At 44.9% G+C, this 26567-nt stretch overlaps 1 protein-coding gene across 1 annotated transcript in view; it reads left to right on the top strand.

Moving 5' to 3' along the window:
• The first annotated feature begins 5335 nt into the window (after positions 1-5335).
• Positions 5336-26567, top strand: part of SERPINE2 (serpin family E member 2) — a 43219-nt gene continuing 21987 nt past the window's right edge. Inside the window, exon 1 of the mRNA XM_084847121.1 lies at positions 5336-5415. The gene's annotated coding sequence lies outside the window, so the exon portion shown is untranslated. The remainder of the gene's footprint in view (positions 5416-26567) is intronic.

The following is a 26567-nucleotide window of genomic DNA, read 5'->3' as shown; positions in this document are numbered from 1 at the left end:
ATTCTCCCGGCAATCTTAATTCCGACCTCTGATTCATCCATCCCGGCATTTCTCATGATGTACTCAGCATATAAGGTAAATAAGCAGGGTGACAATATGCAGCCTTGTCATACTCCTTTCCCAATTTTGAACCAATCGGTTGTTCCATGTCTGGTTCTTACTGTTGCCTCTTGACCCTCGTACAGGTTTCTCAGGAGACAGGTAAGGTGGTCTGGTACTCCCATCACTTTAGGAATTTGCCACAGTTTGTTGTGATCCACACAATCAAAAGCTTTAGCGTAGTCAATGAAGCAGAAATAGACGTTTTTCTGGAATTCTCTTGCTTTCTCCATGATCCAGCAAATGTTGGCAATTTGATCTCTAGTTCCTCTGCCTCTTCGAAACCCAGCTTGTACTTCCGGTAGTTCTTGGTTCGCATACTGCTGAAGCCTAGCTTGTAGGATTTTGAGCATCACCTTGCTGGCATGTGAAATGAGCGCAATTGTGAGGTAGTTTGAACACTCTTTGGCATTGCCCTTCTTTGGAATTGGAATGTAAACTGACCTTTTCCAGTCTTGTGGCCATTGTTGAGTGTTCCAAATGTGTTGGCATATTGAGTGCAGCACTTTAACAGCATCATCTTTTAGGATTTTAAATAGCTCAGCTGGAATAGTGTGATCTCCGCTAGCTTTGTTGTTAGTAATGCTTCCTAAGGCCCACTTGACTTCACTCACGAGGATATCCGGCTCAAGTTCAGTGACCGCACTATCATGGCTATCAGGGATATTAAGATCTTTCCTGTATAGTTCTTCTGTGTATTCTTTCCACCTCTTCTTCATCTCATCTGCTTCTGTTAGATCCCTGCCTTCTTTGTCCTTTATCATGCCCGTCTTTGCACAAAACATTCCCTTGAGATCTCCAATTTTCTTGAAGAGATCTCTAGTCTTTCCCATTCTGTTGTTTTCCTCGATTTCTTTGCATTGTTCATTTAAGAAGGCCTTCTTGTCTCTCCTTGCTATTCTCTGGAACTCTGCATTCAGTTGGATATATCTTCCCCTTTCTCCCTTGCTTTTCACTTCCCTTCTTTCCTCAGCCACTTGTAAAGCCTCATCAGACAGCCACTTTGCTTTCTTGCATTTCTTTTTCTTTGGGATGGATTGAGTTGCTGCCTCCTGAACAATGTTACGGACCTCCATCCATAGTTCCTCAGGCACTCTGTCTATCAGGTCTAATCCCTGAAATCTATTCCTCACCTCCACTGTATATTCATAAGGGATATGATACCTGAATGGTTTAGTGGTTTTCCCTACATTCTTAAATTTAAGCCAAAATTTTGCAAGAAGCAGCTCATGATCTGAGCCACAGTCAGCTCCAGGTCTTGTTTTGACTGACTGTATGGAGCTTCTCCATCTTTGGCTGCAAAGGACATAATCAATCTGATTTCGATATTGACCATCTGGTGATGTCCATGTGTAGAGTCGCCTCTTGTGCTGTTGGAAAAGAGTGTTTGCTATGATCAGCGTGTTCTCTTGGCAAAACTCTATTAGCCTTTGTCCTGCTTCATTTTGTACACCAAGGCTATGCCTGCCTGTTATCCCAGTTATTTCTTGACTTCCTACTTTAGCATTCCAATCCCCTATGATGAAGAGGACATCTTTTTTTGGTGTTAATATTTGAAGGCGTTGTAGGTCTTCATAGAACCGATCAACCCCAGCTTCTTTGGCCTCAGTGGTTGGGGCATAGACTTGAATTACTGTGATGTTGAATGGTTTGCCGTGGATTCGTACTGAGATCATTCTATTGTTTTTGAGATTGTACCCCAGTACTGCTTTTCCCACCCTTTTGTTGACTATGAGTGCTACTCCATTTCTTCTAAGGGATTCTTGCCCACAGTAGTAGATATGATGGTCACCTGAATTAAATTCGCCTATGCCTGTCCATTTTAGTTCGCTGATTCCCAAGATGTCGATGTTCAATCTTGCCATCTCATGTTTGACCACCTCCAGCTTACCTTGATTCATTGGCCTTACATTCCAGGTTCCTAAACAATATTGTTCTTTACAGCATCGGATTTTCTTTTCACCACCAGACACATCCACAGCTGAGTGTCCTTTTGGCTTTGGCCCAGCCGCTTCACTCTTTCTGGCGCTACTTGGAAATTTCCTCTGCTCTTCCCCAGTAGTATATTGGACACCTTCCGACCTGAGGGGCTCATCTTCCGGCATCATATCTTTTAGCCTTGTGATACGTTCCATGGGGTTTTCTTGGCAAGAATACTGGAGTGGGTTGCCATTTCCTTCTCCAGTGGACCACATTTTGTCAGAACTCTCCGCCATGACCTGTCCATCTTGGGTGGCCCTGCATGGCATAGCTTACGGCTTCACTGAGTTATGCAAGCCCCTTCGCCACAACAAGGCAGTGATCCATGAAGGGGCTGTCACTGAGGGCTGTCCAGTAAAGTTGGTCCTCCTGCAAAGCCTTGAACCCAAACTGATCAGATAGTGACCTCTTCATGACAATGGAGTCATCATGGGCTCGCCCACCCACTGCTCATTTCCCCCATTTCAATACAGAAGACCAAATCCAATGTGTGTTCTGCCACATGTGTTCAGTCAGATATAATTTGAGACAGGCCCATTGTTGTGATGGCAGCCATGAAGTCTTGAGCCATTCCACACAGGGTGGTCTTGGTGTGGATGTTAAAGTTTATATATCTTTAAGATGTTAAGAGATTATATCTCTTGGAGTCCTCACTAACTCTGAGACTACCTCTATCAGCTCAGATAGGGAGACTATTAGGCAACAGGGTGGGGATACAACAACAGAACCCCTACCTTGTCTCTTATCACCCAGAAGCAGGGACAGTCACCCCAAACTGGCTGATTGATGGCTGGGGTATCTGGTCAAGGAGATGGAATCTTTATGGACCACAGCTACTCCTCTCATTAGAACATACAAAGAGTCGTACTGGTTCAGACCAAGAGTCCATCTAGTCTAGCATTCTGTTCACACAGTGGCCAACCAGCTGCCTGTGGGAAACCCACAAGTAGGACATGAGTGCAATAGCACCCTCCCACTCATGTTCCCCAGCAACTGGTGTACATAGGCATACTGCTTCTGATATTGGAGATAGTATATAGCCATCAGGACTAGTAGCCATTGATATCTTATCCTATATGAATTTGTCTAATCCCTTTTTTAAGTCATCTAAATTGATGGCCACAACTACATCTTGTGGTACTGAATTCCATAGTTTATCTCTGCACTGTGTAAAGTACTTTGTTTTATCTCCTATCAAGCAGCTTCCCTGGGTTCTAGGATGACCCTGGGTTCTAGTACCAAGAAAGACAACCACTGTTTCCACACCATGCATAATTCTGTGCACATCTGTCATGTCTTCCCTCACTCACCTTTTCTTTAAGCTAAACAATCCCAGATGTTGTAACCTTTCCTCAAGCCATAATTGGTGTTGCACCCCATACCATAGACAACATGTTTGGGAGAGATTTACACCTCCCCCTTCACCCAACCAGGTATCTATTATGCACTTCAGGTCAGCTTTCTCTTCCTGGACCAGATCACAGTCACTCCCTTCCCCCTAACTGACCTGGCATTTATCAGCAGTCTTTTAAGACTTGAGGGGACCACAGAAAGGCTGCCTCTGTTATCCAGGCTGGGGGATAGGCCAGAAGCTGAAAAAACATCCGTCAAGACTGCCTTCCTAAAACCTGATGTACCCAGTGCCATAACACCACCACTTCCATGGTAGCCCCTTCCCTCTGATACTGACGACTCTTAAACACTGGACTACAACGATACAAACATTAATTAAAAACTCTGTCTACCCCCACTCCATGTTGTTCTAGCTGCCATATTCCACTCTGTTGTCTCTGCTGGGACTGCAGCAGGCTCTCAGAATACCTTTCCTCCCCTGGATATATTTGACTGTTCACTACACTTGATCTTAGCCAAAAGGCAGAGAAGCAGCCTTGACTCTTGAAAGGATCACTGCTGCCCCTAAGCACAAGGCAGCATCTTCTGAAAAGGTTCCCCAAAGCCACGGAAATGAGACAGATCAAGTGGAAAACTCAGCCCTTCAGGTTATTCCCAGTCCCTTCCCTGAAACAACCGTCACCCAGGAGGCTGCTTCTGATAAGCCTTCCAAGGCAGAGGGTTGGAATAGAGCAGGTGGGAAAGCTCAATCTTTGATGGTGCCCACAATCCCTTCCCTCAAGCCAAAACAGCACCACTCATGCACAAGAGGGAGGTATAGCAAGCCTGGGAGAACCATTAGTACATATCTTTAGGGCGGAAGAGAGAAATCTCCAATCAGCCTAATAAGGATGTGGTTTGGTGACTGGTGAATAGGCATGAAATGCTGACTGTTGGAGGGGAAAGAGAAACGGTGTGTGTGTATGGAATGGAGTATCCTGGAAAACGGTGCTCCTAGCTGTCATCCTGAACAGGAGCAATTCACACTGCAGCATTTTGTTCCAGGTTTCACTTCTTACGCCGTTAAACTTAAATTCCTGGAGTAGGTTACTTTAATTGTTGTTCCCCTGATAGGCATTATTCTTTTACATTGCCTTGTAATGAGCTACTATAAATGGAACTTAATTAAAATAAATAGTTCTAAAACACTCATTAAATGGCTGGTGAGGCAAAGCCACCGTGTGCAAAAACGAAAAGGGAAAGAGAAAACTGCGTGAGTTTGCCCCCCAGCGCTGAGGTAACAGGTCAGGTTCTGGGACTCACGCCCTCTGGCCGAATTAAATGAAAACCGGGGCGGGCGGTGTTAATAGATCAAGCAAGCCGCTCTCTTCTTCTTTCCCGTGTGTGTGCGTGTGTGTGTGTGTGTGAGAGCGAGAGAGAGAGAAAGCCAGAGAGAGAGAGCGAGAGAGCGAGAACGAGCGAGAGAGCGAGAGCGAGAGAGAAAGCGAGCGAGCGAGAGAGAGCGAGAGCGACAGAGCGAGCGAGAGAAAGCGAACGAGAGAGAGCGCGAGAGAGAGAGAAAGCGAGAGAGAGAGAGAAAGCGAGAGAGAGCGCGCGCGCGAGAGAGCGAGAGACAGAGAGAGAGCGAGAGCGCGCAGCGGACATTCCTCGGCTCCTGGAAGGGACGAAGAGGCGCGGCTGCTGCGCTTGAGGCGGAGAGAGAGCGGCGCTGCAGGGCGGGTGGCGAGGCCCCCTTGCGGCGCGGTCTTATGAAAAAGGGCGGAATATGGTGGAGTTAGAATAGCGGAGGCGGAGGCTGTGGAGGAGGAGGCGGGAGGAGAGCGACGCGGGCGCCGCCTGGCCGCTTCTGCGCTCTCTCGCCGGCGGGCGGGATAAATGCCGGATTCGGGGCGGCTGTTCCGTTGAGTCGCTGAGGGGACTGGAGTTGCCGCAGCCGCTGCCCCTGTTGCTTCGACGAGAGGCGCGTTTCTAGCGAGCTGTGAGGTGAGCGAGAGCCCCGGCCGCTTGTCTTCGGGGGGTAATCCCGCGGGGAAGCGGTGTTCCTGCGGTGGGCGTCATGTTCCGCCACCATTTCTTTTCGGGGGATCCCTCTCCTCCCGCCGGTTTCTGTATGTGAATAATTGGCCTGTTCACTGTCTCGTTCTTTCTTTACCGCCCCGGGAGGGGTCCCAGTCAGCCCCCCAGCGCACACACACGCCGTCCGTCCCCTCCCCTCCCCTCCTCTCCTCTCCTCTCCGGGCCAGTTTCAGTTAGTCTCACAAACTATATGTGCCCCACAGCAGTTAAGGGAGGTGATAATCCTTTGCCCTTTAAAGCTCTTCGTCTGGTTGAATTGCAGTTTGGGATGGGGGAGGGGTGAGTTTGTGGGATGTAGGAGAGACATACTGACAGATTTGCTACGTTTGCAAAAGAAATGGTGCTAGGTTTTGCCAGGCTTGCAAAAGCTTAATGTATAGAAAAGCGTGTTTCTGACTTGAGTAGTTGGAGCAATGCACTTCTTCCTCCACTTCCATCAACCAGCCTCAGTCTGACGCCAGTAGTAAATGTCCCGATATCCTAAAACGCTTTCTTAAAGACTTGCGATCTTTAGTGTTTGGGATAATATATTTTTTTTACAACTTCGCTCCCTAGACAGAATTGGTGTTGCAGTTATGATGGATCTAGGACTGTGATGTGCTTTGCTTCCTCACACTTTGCCCCGATATTTGTGTGAGTCTACTTCCTCTCTTGGGTCTGGAGAACCTTGAAAATAAGTCCAGACAAGTTACTAGCTCTCACAAAAAAAGTCATTAGCTCACATATACCCACATAAGCCTCTTTTTCATTTTTCTAGGCTATTGAAAAGCGCTCGTTCTTATCTGGTAATGAAACCTTTCCTACGTCCTTGACCCATAGGCAACTTTTACTTGCCATGGGTGAGTGGTAACTTGCAAATGTATGGCCTAGGGCATCTGGTCTGTGCGTGTTGTGCACACATGCAGGTGTTTGATAATAGAGAACAAGTGACTAGTAAAAAGTGAATCAATTCCTGTTGCAGGAGGAACATATCTCCTTCTGCACAGCAATTCTCCTGATAATCTTTACGGTGTGCTTTTGTTTCTCGCCCCCCACCCCTAATAGTAACTCCAGTTTCTAGTAGAAACCCTATTGTACTCTGGCAGCATGCAAAACGTAACCCCCTGCTTTTTTCTGTGTTAAACACATTTTTATAGATGCTCTGTTTATTTAAAAATAAGTCACTTGCTCTGTCTCCTTCGGCAGCTTTGTCTATGGTGGAGTGGTCATTCTTCGGTGTAAAAAAAATCTGATAATGGAAAAATGTTTTTATCTGTCTCTGTAAAATAATGATCACAGGAACATTATTAAAGCACCTTTGACTTTTCTTCCTTTTCTCATGGTAGTAAAAGTGTCAGCCACACAACTGAATCTACTGAAGTTTTGATAATGGATGACGTATTTAAGACATACTTAGTGTAGGGCATAACCCTGTGCAGGTCAGGAAAAGAAGAATGGAAAAGAGATACGCAGGTTAAGGGTGACATGCTATTTCCTTGCCAATATCTATCAGTTTATTGATCCAGTCAACAGACTTCACTCCTTGCCAATATGTATATAATTGTGGTGTCAAACTGAAGTATATTGTTCCCCATTATTTGTGTGAGAAATTCTCTCACTATACTTGGAAACAGGGGCATTTGTGAGGTAACTATGAAACGGAATGTGTTTAAAATGAGACCATACACTACACCTCAAGGCCTTAGATGGGTAGGAGCACAGTTCAAACTATATAGCCTGTGAAATGCTGGTTTACATACTATTAATGTAGTAGACATCCCTCTTTTGATGCTTTCATATATTTTTAGAGGTGAAATCTTGAGTTTGAAACCAAAGAATATTCTTAAAGAGGGTTTCATGTGTTGTTACTGTCAATATAGAATCAAAAGTGCTTTTTTAATTTTAAAGGCTTTGTTTCTAGTTTTCCTCTGTGCACTGCTGCTAAATATTCCCAAGTAAAAGCTTCTGTGTATATTTAAAGAAAAATGGGAACGTATTAGTTAAAAAGATGTTAATGAAAATTGACAGCTTCTATGTAAAGTCTAGCTCTTCCGAAATTGCTTTTTGCAAATAGATTTATAATAAGCCTAATGTTTGACCAGCATTTTGATTATGGAAATCATTGTGCAAGCTCATCTTACTGACATGTTTGTGGACGTAGAGTACTTGGAAGGAGTAGAGGTTGTTGCTCCTGTGCTGATATCTGAAATCTGAAATACAGTATCGTTGGCAATTAGGGAAATCTGCTGTTAGAAGATGCTACATGATCAATAGAAGTTAAGGTAAGTGTATAGTGACTGGGTGGTTCTTAACTAAACTGTACCGTGGCCAAGAACTGCAGCTCACCTGGAGTATTTAGCTCTAAAACTACAAACGAAGGGCTCAACATGCAGACACATGCCACTGTTGGTTGAGTGTGCTATCTTAATAATGGATGGAATTATATTTGTGCTATCAGGCCCTTCAGCCTGCCTATCTATATTGAATGGAGTGACTTTTCCTGCTATCATCCCTTTCAGCTAGCTTACCTGTACTGAATGGAGTGACTTTCCTATCAGTGGGAACCTAAACAATTAATAGGAAATGGGATGAATCTTTTGTTCACTCAGTCATGGAGCTGGAATGTCTTCCTAGTTAAAGCTTGGCAAGGCATTTGGCTCTCTAACGAACAGTTGCTGACAACATCCTTTGAGAAACTGCACAGAGTGAAGAACTAGGTCAGCCACAAAATGCACACTCTAAAAAGGCAACATTTCTTTTCCCAAAATTATTTACAGTCCACCTGAACAACTAAGAGATAATCTAAATGGCTGGAACAAATAACAGACATAGACTAAAAGAACTAGAAGTTTTCACTCATAATACTTCAGAAGTTTGTGAATGTGTACTTTGGCCTAGAGAGAGGGGTGTGAGCATCCTTGGTTGAGTTTCATTGGAAGCTCTTGTGCTTGTGGCCAGTGACTTTGAATAGATATCCGTGTGGTAAGACAGCTTGTCTTGCATTAACCTTGGAACTATGTGTGAATGTTTTTGAAACTTAAATAATTTGAGATCAGGTTTTGTGAACTGGAACATAGTGTAGATTAAGAAATAAAACTGTAGCCTACTTAAAATTAATAAACTTATGGTTTTCAGAGGGGTAGCCATGCTATTGCAGGAAAAACAACGAAGAGTCTTATAGCACCTTCAAGATACAAATGTAGTCAGGGGTAAGCTTTTGTGAACATCAGATGCATGAAGTGTTAAGGCAACTGCCAAGGAAAGTATTACTGTCTGTACTGTCTGCATTTCAGTTCCCTCTGACAACTCAGTTTACACACAGGTACAGTTTGCCCGTAACAACAATCCAACATGTATGATGGATTCCCTGTGGGCTTTTTGTCATGGCAGCAGCCACAATTTTGAGTATTCAGGGTGTGGCAGGGGCACGCTGTAGCTTCCTGTTATGTGTGAAACCAGAGAGAGTGGGTTGTTGGGGTGATTGGCAAACCACCCATAACCCTAAAACAGCCCATGGGTTCTGGGTGGCTTGTCAACCACCCCAACAACCCACCCTTGTCAGGTTCGCCTGTAATGACAAGCCACAGTGGCAGGGGCTTGGATTGGCACACTGGCTAATAAGCCATGGTGGGCTGCAGTGATCATGCAAACCAAGTCAATCTTTCTCTCTCTCTCTCCCCCACCCTCCTATCATGTGTATATAAATCTGCCAGTCTGCTGTTAACACTTCATGCATCTGATGAAGTGGACAGTGTCCACAAAAGTTTATGCCAGAATAAATATGTTAGTCTTTACATTGCCATAAGACTTTGTTTAAACAGATGGTATCTTTCTGAAGAACTGGACTTAGATCAGGACTTTTTGAAGATCTAAAACTTAAGCTGTTGCGTGCTTTTAATAATCGCTTTTTTTATGAACAGTGAAATATACATAATGCGTTCTTGATAGCATTCAGTGCCTCTTCACAGGTAGTGAACAGATAAAACAATATGGTATTGGTTAAAGTAGTATGGCTCTTCTGGGAAGAGTCAATTCTGAATTATTACAATCAACATACAGTTGCCATGTAAAGCATATTTCACAAGATAAGCCCCAACAAATCAAAGCATGATGATGATGGAACACATTTGAGGAAATTCAGGCTTGACTTTTTTTTTTTTTACACGACAACTTAAAATCTGATGCAAGCTTACTTCTGGATTAAAATCTGCTCAGCTAATTAGCACATGTATTAAGAACAAAACTGAACTCTCTGTACTTACAGATGATGGGTACTATGTTTTTGAATAGCAATACATCAAAGGGGTGTGTGCTTCAGGAAACACTGGGTAACTTGCTCCTTTTTTACTGGGGATTCTAGGGAGGTGATCCTAAAGAAATTTTTATGGAGAGCATTATGAAGTTCATTTGGGAACCAACATTTTGGACATAGGCTAGGGTAAGATACAACATTGGCCTACATGTCTAGGCATCTTGACTACTTTAGCTTTAATGAACAAGAGTCATTGAACAGTTTATAGGTTGTTACATTTTTATTTAAAAATAACAAGTAAGGCTCCTGTTAGTGCAGCCTTTCCAACCTGGTACCCTCCAGATATTTTGGCTACAACTCCCATCAGCCCTAACCAGCATAACCAAAGATCAGGGATTATTATTCCCCAATAATGCAGATTGGGGAAGGCTGCATTAGTGCAAGGAGCAATAAAGCTATTTTTTTTGCTCCTGGATAGAGGAATGATGGAGTGCAACAAGAATATAGTTTTAGTAGAGAAATGTTTCTTAAAACTTATTTTTAGGTGGGCATAGACATGGTAATGGTAAATCATAAGCCTGGCCAATATGGGTTATTTAACTTTTTTCTACTAACTGTTAGTGTACTTTATTGAGAAATTATACCTTCGTATTGTCAAGGTTTACATACAGAGATAAAACCACTTTTGTTTCCACAGTGTCTTAAGTGTGTCTGCCAAGTTTGAAAATAGTATCTTTACAGTGACAGTAGAATTGTCAGTCTAGACAGTTTAGTTATACATAGTAAAATGAATACTCAAAACACACTTTGAATAAACTCATTTTAGTCAAACACAGTACTGCATATTTTCCCGTAGAAGCCAACAGGAATTCATTCATTCATTCTCTCTCTCTCTCTCTCTTATGTCTAAAAGGTTCAGGTTCTGAATATTTTTAGTCTGTGAATTCATCTGCATGTAAGTGCACCCTCTGCTGTCTGCAAATTGAATAGAGGAATAAAGCTATGTACTTTAAGGTGCAATCCTATGCATGTTTAGATAGAAAAAAAAAAAGTCCTGCAACTCCCAGCATCCCCCCACCATCATGGTTGCCTTTAAGTCTTTGTTCTGTCTAAACATGCATAGAGTTTCACCCTTATTCTCTGTTTTGAATTGTCTATTTAAAAGTTCATTTGGAATGTTTTAAGGTATGAATAACTATTTCCTGCCCCTTCATGGATCACTGCCTTGTTGTGGCGAAGGGGCTTGCGTAACTCAGTGAAGCCATAAGCTATGCCGTGCAGGGCCACCCAAGACGGACAGGTCATGGCAGAGAGTTCTGACAAAATGTGGTCCACTGGAGAAGGAAATGGCAACCCACTCCAGTATTCTTGCCAAGAAAACCCCATAGAACGTATCACAAGGCTAAAAGATATGACGCCGGAAGATGAGCCCCTCAGGTCGGAAGGTGTCCGAAATACTACTGGGGAAGAGCAGAGGGTATTTCCAAGTAGCGCCAGAAAGAGTGAAGCAGCTGGGCCAAAGCCGAAAGGACACTCAGCTGTGGATGTGTCTGGTGGTGAAAAGAAAATCCGATGCTGTAAAGAACAATATTGTTTAGGAACCTGGAATGTCAGATCAATGAATCAAGGTAAGCTGGAGGTGGTCAAACATGAGATGGCAAGATTGAACATCGACATCTTGGGAATCAGCGAACTAAAATGGAGGGGAATGGGCAAATTTAATTCAGGTGACCATCATATCTACTATTGTGGCCAAGAATCCCTTAGAAGAAATGGAGTAGGACTCATAGTCAACAAAAGGGTGGGAAAAGCAGTACTGGGGTACTATCTTAAAAACGATAGAATGATCTCAGTACGAATCCAAGGCAAACCATTCAACATCGCAGTAATTCAAGTCTGTGCCCCAACCACTGATGCCGAAGAAGCTGAGGTTGATCGGTTCTATGAAGACCTCCAACACCTTCTAGAACTAACACCCAAAAAAGATGTCCTCTTCATCATAGGGGACTGGAATGCTAAAGTAGGAAGTCAAGAAATCACCGGGATAACAGGCAGACATGGCCTTGGTGTACAAAATGAAGCAGGACAAAAGCTAATAGAGTTTTGCCAAGAGAACATGCTGATCATAGCAAACACTCTTTTCCAACAGCACAAGAGGCGACTCTACACATGGACGTCACCAGATGGTCAATATCGAAATCAGATTGATTATGTACTTTGGAGAAGCTCCATACAGTCAGTAAAAACAAGACCTGGAGCTGACTGTGGCTCAGATCATGAGCTGCTTCTTGCAAAATTTCGGCTGAAATTGAAGAACGTAGGGAAAACCACTAAACCATTCAGGTATGACCTAAATCATATCCCTTATGAATATACAGTGGAGGTGAGGAATAGATTTCAGGGATTAGACCTGATAGACAGAGTGCCTGAGGAACTATGGACGGAGGTCCGTAACATTGTTCAGGAGGCAGCAACTCAATCCATCCCAAAGAAAAAGAAATGCAAGAAAGCAAAGTGGCTGTCTGATGAGGCTTTACAAGTAGCTGAGGAAAGAAGGGAAGCGAAAAGCAAGGGAGAAAGGGGAAGATATATCCAACTGAATGCAGAGTTCCAGAGAATAGCAAGGAGAGACAAGAAGGCCTTCTTAAATGAACAATGCAAAGAAATCGAGGAAAACAACAGAATGGGAAAGACTAGAGATCTCTTCAAGAAAATCGGAGATCTCAAGGGAACGTTTTGTGCAAAGATGGGCATGATAAAGGACAAAGAAGGCAGGGACCTCACAGAAGCAGATGAGATGAAGAAGAGGTGGAAAGAATACACAGAAGAACTATACAGGAAAGATCTTAATGTCCCTGATAGCCATGATAGTAATGTCCTTGATAACCATGATAGTGCGGTCACTGAACTTGAGCCGGACATCCTCGAGAGTGAAGTCAAGTGGGCCTTAGGAAGCATTAGTAACAACAAAGCTAGCGGAGATGACAGTATTCCAGCTGAGCTATTTAAGATCCTAAAAGATGATGCTGTTAAAGTGCTGCATTCAATATGCCAACAAATTTGGAACACTCAGCAATGGCCGCAAGACTGGAAAAGGTCAGTTTACATTCCAATTCCAAAGAAGGGCAATGCCAAAGAGTGTTCAAACTACCTCACAATAGCTCTCATTTCACATGCCAGCAAGGTGATGCTCAAAATCCTACAAGCTAGGCTTCAGCAGTATGCGAACCGGAACTACCGGAAGTATAAGCTGGGTTTCGAAGAGGCAGAGGAACTAGAGATCAAATCGCCAACATTCGCTGCATCATGGAGAAAGCAAGAGAATTCCAGAAAAACGTCTATTTCTGCTTCATTGACTACGCTAAAGCCTTTGATTGTGTGGATCACAACAAACTGTGGCAAATTCTTAAAGAGATGGGAGTACCAGACCACCTTACCTGTCTCCTGAGAAACCTGTACGAGGGTCAAGAAGCAGCAGTAAGAACCGGACATGGAACAACCGATTGGTTCAAAATTGGGAAAGGAGTACGACAAGGCTGCATATTGTCACCCTGCTTATTTACCTTATATGCTGAGTACATCATGAGAAATGCCGGGATGGATGAATCAGAGGTCGGAATTAAGATTGTCGGGAGAATTATCAACAACCTCAGATATGCAGACGATACCACCCTAATAGCAGAAAGTGAAGAGGATCTAAAGAGCCTCTTGTTGAGGGTGAAAGAGGAGAGTGCAAAAGCTGGTTTGAAACTCAACATTAAAAAAACGAAGATCATGGCATCTGGCCCTATCACTTCCTGGCATATAGAAGGGGCAGAAATGGAAGCAGTGACAGATTTTACTTTCTTGGGCTCCAAGATCACCGCAGACGGTGACTGTAGCCGTGAAATTAAAAGACGCTTGCTCCTTTGGACGAAAGCTATGGCAAACCTAGACAGCATAGTAAGAAGCAGAGACATCACCTTGCCGACAAAGGTCCGTCTAATCAAAGCTATGGTTTTCCCAGTAGTAACGTATGGCTGTGAGAGCTGGACTTTAAGGAAGGCTGAGCGCCGAAGAATTGATGCTTTCGAACTGTGGTGCTGGAGAAGACTCTTACGAGTCCCCTGGACTGCAAGGAGGTCAAATCAGTCCATCCTAAAGGAAAACAACCCTGAGTGCTCATTGGAAGGACAGATGCTGAAGCTGAAATATTTTGGCCACCTAATGCGAAGAGAAAACTCTCTGGAAAAGACCCTGATGCTGGGAAAGACTGAAGGCAAAAGGAGAAGGGGTTGGCAGAGGATGAGATGGCTAGATAGCATCACCGATGCAATGTATATGAACCTGAGCACACTCCGGGAGAGTGCGCAGGACAGGAAGGCCTGCCGTGCTATGGTCCATGGGGTCACGAAGAGTTGGACACGACTGAACGACTGAACAACAAACTATTTCCTGATGCCTAATTTGTCAGTGATGTTTTTATATTAATTTGTATGTTAATGTCTCAATATTCTGTCACTTAAGGATAAGAATATCTGTGTAGAATCAAAGCTTTTCAAGTAGTTATGTGTGCATAAAATATTTATTGTCCAAGGTATGAATAACAGACTAGCACTCCCAACAAACCTACATTTAAATGGTGTTCCTGGGTTATTTCCCAAACTGGAAGTACAGCAGAAGCGGTGAGCATATGGATGGCAGTGTACTCCCTTGCTCCTGCTGTAGCCACTGATCCAGGTCTTTATGTCCTCACAAACCACAGGAAGATCTGCATTTCTAGTAGAGGTTTTTTCCAATTACAGTAACAGTGGACAAGACAAGCCTTGGTGGGGAGAGTTACAGAACTTCGGAGCTTCCATTAAGAAGGCCTTGTCCTTCTCAGTGGAATGCCTGTACTAATAAGGTGAGGAGAAGCACTAAGAGCTTGGGAGACTAGCTTTCTGAGCAAAGTGTTGGTAACAACTCTTAGAGACATCCCTGGAAATGGAAGGAAAAGTGGTCATTTAAAGGGAATCCTAGCTTGTGTCTTCCAGTCAACAGACATTACATCCTTAATGTCTGTTGACTTAAATGTCAACAGACATTTAAATGCTCTTAAATGTTTACAAGATTATGACCTGGTTTGCATGTAATGGCAAGCCACCTTGGGTGAATTTCCCTGTGGGGTTTGCTGATTTGCATTTTCAACCCATGGCCTGTTTTAAGGTTGCGGGTGGCTTGTTAACCACTCCAACAACCCACCCTTGCTGGGTGAGCACATAATGACAAGTCATGCCCCCTTCCCCTCCTCGGCTGCAGCTTGAATTTTCAAAATGGTGGCCGGTGCCACAGCAAGAAACTCTGTGGGGAAATTCACCCACAATGACTTCTCGTTACATGTGAGTTGGCTCAGTGTTTGATCATTAAAATCATAAAGCTAAGAGCCAACTAGATGCCACAAATAGTGTGAATGCAATAATGTTATGTAAATAGCAGCCTCAGGGAAGCCTGAGCAACCTTGGGACAGTGGGTGAGTGCAGGGGTTAACTTTTTCTTTTCCTGCCGTGGTCCCAATACAAATTGCCTTTCCAGAGCTTCTGTGCATTTCCAGGGAAGCCTCTGTGGCTACTATTTACATAACAAAAGTGTGCTTTTTATTTTCATGCATGCAGTCACAACTACTTTGGTCCTAATTCAACAGAGATTTAAAAGTTATAAAAATAAGTAACAAATAAGTAACAGTTTAGCCAAAGTTTCCAAGTTCTGTACAATCTTTTCTAGAAATTCAGCTTATAATACAGGACACTTGTGGAATTGTTTGGAAGAAGGAATCTTAAGTCTATTGTGCTTTTTTTCCTTTTAAAGCACCTCTGACACTTTCAGTAAGACTCCAAGAAAAACCATTAACTGGGTTCACATGACACACCAACCAACAATTGTTTGTTTTCCTGAACAAACCATAATTGCTTAGCATATTGTGCGAACGCAAACTGTGCTTCTCAGGGTGAGTTGTTTTTCATGAGAACCCACAGTCAGCAGAATGGGTTACTTTACCTATGATGGGTTGGCATGTTGTCCGCCAGCTCATCAAGGGTAAAGGGCAAATAAAGAGTCTTTTGGCAAGGTCATCCAGTCTTTCCCAGGGGGGCTGTGATCACTTTCCCCTTGCTAGTGACAGCACCTCCAATGGCACCCAAACAGCACCTTGGAGGGGCTGTCACCCACCACCTTCACCCCTGACAGTCCCCCCTTCCTGGCTGTGATCAGACAGAGAGAGAGGGAGGGGGATAATCAGGCAAACAACCCACCCATGATGGGTTGTTTGCTCAATCGCGTGGTGGGTGCATTAACCACCCAGGGTGGGTTGTTCGCTTAACAACCCACCCTGGGTGGCTAGTCACCCACCATGGGTTAGCATGACATGTGAACAGGCCCATTGTCTAATTAAGATAAGCTTTCTTAAAAAGTCTATTGCATAGTGATGCTGGGGTCTAACACTTTACACAAGAGATAACCCTTGCATGCTGCAGTTCTTGCTTGCTGCTTTCAAGCCCTAAAAGTCTGTTACAGAATAGGTGCTATTTCTGTAACTGGAACAGTTGTAAGCCTGGCAAATTGTTGTGGTGGTTTCATTTTAAAATGGTGCCCTTCAGAGAGTACTTAATGAGCTCCCAAGTGTGTTTGGCATGTTCCCTCTTTTTAAATGCACAACTGTGATCTTCCAAGGAACACCATTGTCCAAATAACCACATGACTTGAGTCAGTAGAAAAAGTGGAAATCAGATATTGTCACTTATTGCCCTGTAATGATTAAAAGTCTACTGCATAGTGATGCTGGGGTCTAATCCTTTTCATAATAGACGACTCTTCATACTTGTCTATATTTTGTTCAGTTCTTGCATGCTGCTTTCAAGTCCTAAAGGTTTGCCACAGAGTAGGTGCTCTTTCTCTAACTGGAACAGTTGTAAGCCAGGCAAATTGTTGTGGTAGCTTCATTTTAAAATGATGCCCTTCAGAGAGTGCTTAATGAGCTCCCAAGTGTGTTTGACATGCTCTTTTGTTGTTGTTGTTTTACTGCACAACAATGACCTTGCAAGGGACACTGTTGTCCTAATAACCACATGACTTGAGTCAGTAAAAGAAGCAGATATCCGGTATATTTTTGTCACTTGTTGCCATGAAATGATGGGCCTGACAAGTAATTGTTCTGGACTTACAGGTGGGGTTGAACCATATTTTTATTGAGCAGTCAGATTCCCTTTACTCTTGTAATTTGAGCATGTCATGAAGCCCTCTTATGAAAATCTTCTGCTAATATCAAATTTCTAAGAGTTCTCCAACATCCTCACTGAGGTTCTTCCTTTGGTTCTGGGTTTGTTTTTTTAAGAATACATTTACATTATAGTCTGTGCTTATGAAGTCTATTGCTTAAATATGGAATTGCCATCTCTCAGTAAGACATTTGTATTTGAATTTTTTCTGCTTTGTTGGTAGGTTGTGCAAGCAGGCTGATATTGTCTGTTATTCCCTAATATTTTTGTTGCTTGTGTTCTTATTTTAGCCCTACAAAGCAATGTGAAATGGAAATGGCCATTGTCATTTGTCAGCCTTGCAAGTAATTAATGGGATTGTTAGCCATCGGTGGCTTCTCAGCTTTCTTGCTCATTCATACTGCTTCAGTTACACCATCTCTTCACTCTGGGATTATCCCAGTTTCCTATCTAGGCATGGTAGGAGGGACAGAGCTGTAATAATGCTACCATGTTTAATGGGGTAAGAGGGAGGGTCACATATTAATCTTCCTCGAAGAAAACAGAGGGTGTTGGGGAGCTAAACAGGTGGTTTTAACTCCTTAGTAAGTAAAAAAAAGTAAGCAAGAATGGGGCACCCCCCCAAAAAAAAAATCTGTATTGGAACTGGTGCTATTTAACTTGTTTGTCATCTTGACTCTGGATCTTATTCAGTGTGATAGTCAAAATCAGTGATGTTTGGTGGAAAATTTTCCATGGAATTTCCATTTTGTAAGTTAATTAGTAACAATGAAAGGATGCTAATTGCAGGTACAATATTGGGCAAGCTTGGCAGTTTTACATTATTATTGTTTTTAGATTATTATTGCTAGCAAATATGTGGGATAAATCTTATGTGTCACTGAAATACATATATATCTCAGTGTGAAATGGAACTAATAAGTAATGACAGCAAAACTGAAGGTGCCACAGCAGCCTCAGTGGAAGAGAGTTGAACTCTGTTGATATACCATGTGGCCCAAAAGTAGGTATACAGTTGTTTAGAATGTTGATGGGAGGGGGAGAGAATGTGTGAGTAGACGACCCAGACCGTCGGTTGCAGTTCTGTGAGATGATGCGTAACCAAGTCTCTAACGAACCAGACCTTCTTGATAAGATCATCTGGTCAGATGAGGCTTCTTTCAAGTTGTCAGGCCACATGAACAGGCATAACTGTGTGTATTGGGCAGATGAAAATCCTCATTTGACTATCACATCTCAGACTGAACCAGCCAGGCGTCACAGACAGTGTGGTGTGCACTGTCCAGCAAAGGTGTTGTAGGACGTTGCAACACTGATGGAATGCATTTCGGGCACTTACGAGATTAAACAGTGTTAAACAAATATAAATGTAATAAACAATGTAAAAAATGCAAATAAACTATACTGTATACCCACTTTTGGGCCAGTCTGTATATGACTGGTTGTCAGCATATCATGCACACTTCTCAGGTTGTTAAAGTTTATTATGGTGCAATCCTACCGGATTACTGCCTACTAGATGGAAGCGTCTGATCTTGGAGAATCCTTTTCCTTGCCTGGCTGATGTCAGCAAGGTGGGAGGAGCAACAGAGGTGATTTTTGCCTCTCCTTCCTCCTTTTCAGCATTTTCAAACAGACTTCTGAATCCATCTGGTGGAGTTGTGCTAGCTGGGACAGAGCTGGGGCTTGAGAGGTCTTTGGATCTGGTGGATCCTTGGTCTCTCCCCTCTCCTCTCACCAGTATGCCTCCTTCCTACCCTCCCCAATTCTCTGAGATCACAATAGTGATCACGGAAGAGAAGCACCTGCAGAACTTATTGTGGTGGCTCTGAGGGGTGGGGTAGAGAAATTCTTGTTCGAAGTTCCCCGTCCAAGGTCATAGCAGTGTCTATGGCCTCAGGAGGGGAAATCTGCTATATTCTACAGTCCCTGGGATGCTCTCTCTGGGACCATAGGATTGCACTGTTAGTGTGAACAGTTTTCACTAACCTTTTTTCTTAAATTTAAACAATGTAAGAGAAACACATGCTATTGTCTTTAAACTTTTACAGGTATTCCAGTCAAAATGTCTATATAATAAACACTTAAATCGTGACGTGTGCTTTAAGTGTCCCTCAAATATTTCAGATCAAATACATGTGGTGTATTGGGACAAATTAACAGGGGGTCCTTTTTTTTTTTTTTTTTTAGCAAGGTTGTTTACTATATAAAAGTAAAACATGCTAAATTAGATCATTCTCTATGGCATCTGAAAATTTTCCTATGCAAACTGAAAACTTTCAGATGCAAAATGCCTAATTTGCAAATTCTCCAATTCACTTCTTTCCAGAAAATCTAGAGCACTAATCAAAATTGCAGATGAGACCACATTTTTGGATGAATGAGTTGTAGCTTGGTGGTACAGTGCATGTCTTGCATGTGGAAAGTCCCAGATTTAATATTCAGCATCTCTGATTAAAAAGACCTCTGGTATGAGGTCTATGAAAAACCTCTGAACAGCAGCAGCTCAGAGAGTAGATAATACTGGGCTAGAGGACCAATTCTATGTAAGGCAGCTTAAGCAACCGGTGAAGAATTCAAAAGAAATCTTTCCTAAGAGTATGAATAAGTGGCAAAATGGCATATAATGTTTCAGCATATATGAAAACTGAGGCAGTGTGACAAAAAGTAATCTTAACTTCAGACCCCATCAGTGAATATGTGAACAGGCTGCGACTACCTAGGGAAAAGATCTTGTAATGGTGGAAAGCGCACTGAAATAGTTAACTTGAGAAAGCTAAATTCAGTCTTGGGAATTCCTAGGAAAGCAGATGAAGATAAAATAGCAAATACTAAGGCATCATTATTTAGAGGAGGGGCCAGAGCTCAGTGGTTGAGTGAATACTTTGCATGCAGAAGGTCCCAGATTTAATCCTGACATCTCCAGCTAGGGCCAGAAAGCTTCCTGCACTAAACCCTGGAGAAACCACTCCTAGTCAGTCTTTAACAATACTGGGCTAGATGGTCCAATGGTCTGATTCAGTATGAGGCAGCTTCCTAAGTTCCTATCTATGGTGTACCCCAGTCTTCCCCAACCTTGTGCCCTTCCTCTTCCATCAACCTTAGCCAGCATGGCCAATGGTCAGGAATCGTGGGAGTTATAGGGCAAAACTTCTGGAGGGCACCAAGTCGGAGAAGGCTGGGCTTCTCCATCTGGCCACAGGCTTGAGCTGTAACAAAACTGCTCTAGTTGCTAGATAATTTGGGTCTAGTCCAACAGGGCAGCCATTTTGTTTTTATTTATTTATTTATTTATTAAATTTATTAATCGCCCATCTGACTGGTCACCCAGCCACTCTGGGCGATGTACAACCCACCATAAACAATTTAAAACAATAAAATTTTACCATAATTTTTTTTTAAAAAAAATACCCTAACCCACCCCAAATGCCTGCCTGAACAACCACGTTTTTAATGCACGACAGAAGCTCATTAAAGAGGGGGCATGACGGAGTTCCCTAGGGAGGGAGTTCCACAGAGTGGGGGCCACCACAGAGAAGGCCCTCTCCCTCGTCCCCACCAGTCTAGCTGTCCTGGCTGATGGGACAGAGAGAAGGCCATCCGAGGCTGATCTTGTTAAGCGGCCTGTCTGGTGTTGCTGGAGGCGCTCCTTAAGATAGGCTGGGCCAGAACCATATAGGGTTTTAAAGGTCAAAACCAACACCTTGAATTTGGCCCGGAAAACAACTGGTAACCAGTGCAACTCCTTCAGCACTGGAGTGATGTGATCTCGCCGGCGGCTGCCTTTAATCAGGCGAGCCGCCGCGTTCTGTACCAGCTGCAGTTTCCGAACCGTCTTCAAGGGTAACCCCACGTAGAGCGCATTACAGTAGTCTAAACGAGAGGAGACCAGGGCATGTACTACCGATGGGAGCAGATGGTCGGGAAGGTAGGGGTGCAGCCGCCGTATCAGATGGAGTTGATACAGCGCTGTCCGGCTCACAGCTGACACCTGAGCCTCCATGGACAGCTGGGAGTCCAAAATGACCCCCAGGCTGCGGACCTGGTCTTTCAAGGGTAGCCGTACCCCATTCAACACCAGGTCAACATCCCCCAGCCTCCTCTTGTCTCCCACCAAAAGTACCTCGGTCTTGTCAGGGTTGAGCTTCAGCTTATTCCTCCCCATCCAGCCACTCACCGTCTCCAGACATTTGGACAGGGATTCTACGGCCAACCTTGGTGAAGATTTGAATGAGAGGTAGAGCTGCGTGTCATCCGCATATTGATGACACTGCACCCCAAACCTCCTGATGATAGCCCCCAGTGGCTTCACATAGATGTTAAATAGCATCGGGGAGAGGATGGAACCCTGTGGCACCCCACAAGTAAGTGGCCACGGGTCCGAAACCTCCTCTCCCAGTGCTACCCTCTGGTACCTGCCGGAGAGGAAGGACCGGAACCACCGCAATACAGTGTTTCCAATGCCCAACCCCTCCAGGCGGTCCAGGAGGATACCGTGGTCAACGGTATCAAAAGCCGCTGAGAGGTCGAGGAGAACGAGGAAGGAGCATTCACCCCTATCCAGAGCCCTCCTCATATCATCCACCAAGGCGACCAAGGCCGTTTCTGTCCCATGCCCAGGCCTGAAGCCCGACTGAAATGGGTCTAGATAATCAGTTTCTTCCAAGTGTGCCTTCAACTGCACCGCCACCACCCGCTCAATCACCTTGCCCAAAAATGGCAGATTTGAGACTGGGCGAAAGTTGTTCAGAACTTGAGGATCCAAGGAGGGCTTCTTTAAGAGCGGTCTTATCACTGCCTCCTTGAGAGCTGATGGCATCACTCCCTCCTCAAGGGAGGCGTTCACCACCGCCTTGATCCCCTCACCCAGTCTCTCTCTGCAGCTCATAATGAGCCAAGATGGGCAAGGATCAAGTAAGCAGGTGGTTGGCCTTACAGATGAAAGCACCTTGTCCACTTCATCAGGAGGAAGAAGCTGGAACCGATCCCACAAAACCGGTTTGCCACAGGCCGCCTCTTGCTCACTAACTGTATCCACAGTGTGCAGAGTAACACACCTAATCTGATCAATTTTATCTGCAAAGTGCCTTGCCAAAGCCTCACAGGAGGCCTTAGAATGCTCCAGTGGTTCCGGAGCCACAGGACCGACCAGGCTCCGGACCACTTGGAACAGCCTCCTGGGGCAGCACTCTGCAGTCGCGATGGAGGCAGCATAATATTCCTTTTTTGCTGCCTTCACCGCCACGTGATAGGCTGAAGATATAGCTCTAGCCCTTGTCTGATCGTCTTTGGAGTGAGACTTCCGCCACCGGCGCTCTAGCCATCTCACCTCCTGTTTCAGAGCTCGTAACCGCGGATTGAACCATGGTGCAGTCCGAGCCCTGTTCAGGGGGAGAGGGCGTTTCGGAGCCACCCGATCTAATGCCCCAGTGATTGCGGCATTCCAGCCACCCACCAGGGTCTCGACCGAGTGGCCGTTGGCATGCCCCAGAGAATCCCCAAGCGCGTTCAGGAATCCATTTGGATCCATAAGACGCCTGGGGCGGACCATTTTAATGGGTCCTCCACCCCTGCGGAGGGGTTGTGGAACCGAGAAGTCCAACATCACCAGATAGTGATCTGACCATGGCAAGGGGGTGGTGGATATACCCCCGACTTCCAGATCACTCCCCGCTTCTCCAGAAACAAACACAAGGTCTAGTGCATGACCAGCTACATGGGTGGGCCCAGTTAGAATATGGTGCAGCTCCCAGGAGGCCATGGTCTCCATGAAGTCCCGAGGTGCTCCTGTGAGGATGGCCTCCGAATGTACGTTGAAGTCCCCCAACACCAGTAAGTTAGGGGACTGTACACACACATCAGAGACCACCTCAAGCACCTCGGCCAGGGAGTCAGTCGTGCAGCGGGGTGGACGGTACACGAGCAGAATCCCCAGACTGCCCTTCGGGCCCAACCTCCAGTACATGCACTCAACAACCTTGGTCTCCCGGAGAGGGGGTCTGGTGAAGACCAAGGACTCTCGGTAGATAACAGCCACTCCCCCTCCTCGATCCCCAGCCCTCGGCTGCTGTGCATACGAAAATCCAGCTGGACACATGGCTGCAAGGGTTGGAGCAGCAGCCTCGGCCAGCCAGGTCTCCGTAATACATGCCAGGTCTGCACCCTCATCCAGGATCATGTCATGGATGAGGGAGGTTTTCTGGGTAACAGACCTGGCATTGCAGAGCAGCAAACGAAGGCCAGAAGATGGGGTCACGCCTCCCCCAGCCATCCTTTGGCTCTGGACAGGCCCGGAGCAGGGGACAGATACTACACATCTCTCCCTTGTTCCCCTTAGCTGGCATGGCCTGCCCCTAGCGCTCCGCCAGCGCCTGCCGCCCAGCCTCGGTATGTTCTGGCCCCCAACACTCCCCCCACTGCCTCCATCAGGTGGACACATGCCCCCTCGCTCCCGCCTATCAGGCAGGCTACCCACCCCTAAAAACACAACAAAATCCCCCCAACAAAATAAAACAAACAAACAAAACAATTAAAATCCCCTTAAAAATGCCAGGCAGGAGTCCACAGGGAAGGCCTGGTGGCGGTGGTAGCGGTGACGGCGGCAGCAGGCCCAGCGGCTGCAAGCATGCCTCTTCCCCGGTGGTGGTGGTGGTGGTGGCTTCTCCTGCAGGCCCTGGCTCTCCCAGGCCACCTCAGCCAGCCAGCTTATGTAGCCCCTCCAGGGAGGGGCAGGTGGAGCAGCACAGCTGGCTCGGTACCCGGGGGTCTGGTCCTGCAGGGACTGGCGGTCTGCCAGGCAGAAGTCCACAAGGAAGGCCTGGTGGTGGTGGCAGCGGCGGCAGCAGCAGGCCCAGCGGCGGCGGCAGCAGGCCCAGCGGCGGCGGCAGCAGGCCCAGCGGCGGCGGCAGCAGGCCCAGCGGCGGCAAGCACGCCTCTTCCCCAGTGGTGGTGGCTTCTCCTGCAGGCCCTGGCTCTTTTTAAGAAAGGCTCTGCTGTGGCAGCTGTATCCCTGCAGCAGTGGGATTTGCTTGGTGCCTGATTAATTGAAGTATTTTAACCTAGCTGAAAAACTAAGTCCTGAACAGTGAAATGTTACGTCTGTTCTGTTAGAATTGGAATGGAGGAACATCCATCAAGACCTGCAGCCAAAGAACCAAGGAGAGCAGAACTTGGTACCTTGTGCAGAATTCAGCTTCCTCAGTCCCTGCTGTAATTTGCAAACAAGCTTCTAGCCTTTATGGCTGTGAAGATACAGTTAAAAGTGTGTGGGCAATGCCTGCTGAAATCAGTGTTTGCTGAATAAGATCTGCAGTGGTTGAGGGCTGGTGCTTCAAGACTGGGTTCTCACAATCACATAGGAGAAATAAACTATGGTGGCTTATTTCCCCCCTGCTGCCCAGTTGCGTGCCAGGAGATTAGCATAATTACCCTTCTCAGCACAGCTTGTCATGTCATGCAAACCTGTCCAGGGTGGCTTGTTGCGATGGGTTACAAGCCACCCAGAACCCATTGGCTGTTGTATGGTTCTGTGTGACTTGTGATTGTGCAATCTGGGTATCTGCATAGTGCATTGTCTGAACCAATGGCTGGGCAAAAGGAGAATAAACTATGCAGATTCATACAGCTTGTATAACTTATGCAGGGGGTAGAATCTGGACTATCTGAATGCAGAACTCTGTTTGTGTGTGGGGTGGGGAAAACGTACACAGCCCAAGCTGAGATATCTTCAGTTGAAACTCCGACTACTTTGGCAGAAGAGCTGTCTGATTTGCCTCCAGCTTCTGTGTGGGCAGAGCTGTTTTTCTCAGGCCAAAAAGCACCCTCATGTAATGGCACTTACTTTGGCGCAATGCCTTACCCATGCTATACGAAGCAGTTTCATATAACACTACAGTGTGGGGTTCCTTGCAAATAGGCACTGTAGTTTTGCCTGTGCTTGTGGCTTATGCCTGACTAAACTTAGTCCTTCAAGGTTGAAAAAAGTCAGTTTTTTAGATGTCAGCTTCAGCATAATAGCCATCGTTGAACTGATAGGTGAAACAGCAGGGGTTTTTTTTAGCCAACAGCACATTTTACATCTATGAGGTTCTCATTGTTGGCATGCTAGATGTTTCCTTTAAAAAAAAAAAAAGTTGCATTTTATAGATCCAGTCTGCAGTTTCTGAAAATTATCACTCAGGTATAATCTTGATGGATGTTCCTTGGAATATTTGCAAACCCTGGCACCTTTCTGTCTGCCAAAAAGAGTCAGGGCCTGGTTCTTGAAGCAGAGAGGAGGGAGATAGTGATTCATTAGCAGTCATTTGTTCTTGTTAAGATAAAAATGGTGAGATAGTGAAGGGAAGAAGTAATACATGTGTGTTAAAAGATTACCCCTGCACTACTGTAAGAAAGAATAGCCATAGGGCTCACATCGTAATAGTACTGCACATATACTCTTAATGTTTTGAATACTCTTTGATTAAGAGTAGAACAAGAAAACTAGAGGGGTGAGAGGCCATGGATGAGGTGAGTTGTGCTGGCAGGAGGACCTAAATTGCTAGAATGGTGTTGGGGCAAGTGGGACTCTTTGATACGCCAACCCCCACTGGCAAAGATAATGACTTCGTTTCTTCCCTTAATGGGGCAGAGTTCACTAAACGGGGCTTTCCCACATTTCCCTATCCCCTGGAGCATTTTGTGACCCCCCCCCAAATATCCTGGAATTTGGGGGGCCTTGGGAATGGTATGAGATATGGGGCAGGAGGCTGTAGATTGAGAGGGAATTGGCAGAAATCACGCACAACCTTATGTGAACGAAGGAGCAAGTTGGGATCCAAGCTAATGCAGTGTCTAAAAGTGAAAGATTTGCCCCTCTAACATGAACCCTGTGCTAAAAGCTTAGAAATGCTGTGTTGTCTCTTTATCCCTGGGAATAAATGCTCTCAATTATTTTACATGAACCTAATCTAAGTAATAAAGTATGGTTCAGGAAGGCAAAGATGACCAGCTTGTTTATAATGGACAATCTGTAGCTGTAAGTTAGCTCTTCAAAGTGTAATTGAATGTGTTTGGAATGTCTTTCATGATAAGATAAATAAATGTCTCTAGCTTTTTCACTCTTTGCTCTGTTTCTAGTGACCAGATGTGTAGCTGAACGTTTGTGTTGTTATGGTTTGCTTTGCTCCTGAAAAAATGATGGGCCTGATCCTGGCTTCTCCTTTCCAAGTGTAGGAAGGATGGCAGTTTCAAATCTAGTCTTAATAGAGCTTTTTTAAAAGCAAGCTGTGTGTATTCCTAAGATTTGGTTAAACTATAATTAGGAAACTGGAAGTGTTCCCTGTGTACTGAACATAATTTTTAGAGTAAACTGAGGCATTGTTCAAGCAGGCTAGAGTGTACTTGACAGCTTCATCCACATGTCAGCCCACTGTTGCTTGCTTGATTTATAAGGGTATATACACGAGCAAACAAAATCCTTACAAATTTTTATTACTTTGTATTTTCATGGGCATACACTAAATGTTAGACTGGCTTCTCCCCACCCTGATTGTTGATCATGTGAAATACAAATCTTCATACTGCTACCCAGTACGAGGGAAGTATATATGACATTG

The sequence above is a fragment of the Heloderma suspectum genome, chromosome 3 (assembly GCF_057233095.1).
Source record: "Heloderma suspectum isolate Gila_16-S chromosome 3, 16-S_ref, whole genome shotgun sequence".
Lineage (NCBI taxonomy): Eukaryota > Metazoa > Chordata > Lepidosauria > Squamata > Helodermatidae > Heloderma > Heloderma suspectum.
This window is presented reverse-complemented; position numbering and strand designations above follow the sequence as displayed.